Source organism: Echinops telfairi, unplaced genomic scaffold (genome assembly GCF_000313985.2).
Source record: "Echinops telfairi isolate 266 unplaced genomic scaffold, ASM31398v2 ScPeMD7_7469;HRSCAF=8507_1, whole genome shotgun sequence".
NCBI lineage: Eukaryota > Metazoa > Chordata > Mammalia > Afrosoricida > Tenrecidae > Echinops > Echinops telfairi.
In genome coordinates this window covers 137,893,791-137,894,283 of record NW_022111373.1, presented here as the reverse complement: position 1 = coordinate 137,894,283, position 493 = coordinate 137,893,791, and positions in this window count along the sequence as shown.

Genomic DNA, 493 nt, shown 5'->3' with positions numbered 1-493 from the left:
GCTTTAACGGGATATTGTTGTTTATTTCATTTCTTGAGAGGGGCTCTGTAAATATACAGTAATTTTCCTTAAAAACAAACAAAAAAATGGAAACATTCCCCCCAGATTTGTTTCTCAACCCTAAACATTGGTACGAGTGGTTAAAACAAAAAACAAAGCAAAAGAAACTCCCCCCAAAAGGAGGAAAAGTACAGCTGAGATAGATTTGCAGTCACTGGTGACAAACAAGCTCATTTCAAATACATGGAAAACAAAGTGTTCTCATGTTAGCGTCGCTGTGTGGATTGTCCGGCTTTCAGATGAAGGCCCTCGATGCGGTGGGTGGACACAGCGGCTGCAGCAATGGGCTCCACCATAAGAGCCATCGTGACGATGGTGCAGTGCCGGGCAGTGTTTAGCTTTGTCGGACAAAGGGTGGCTATGAGTCGGCTATGATTCGATGGCCCTTACCCACAGCAACGTTAGTTGGAACCAACTTGATGGCAGTGGTTTG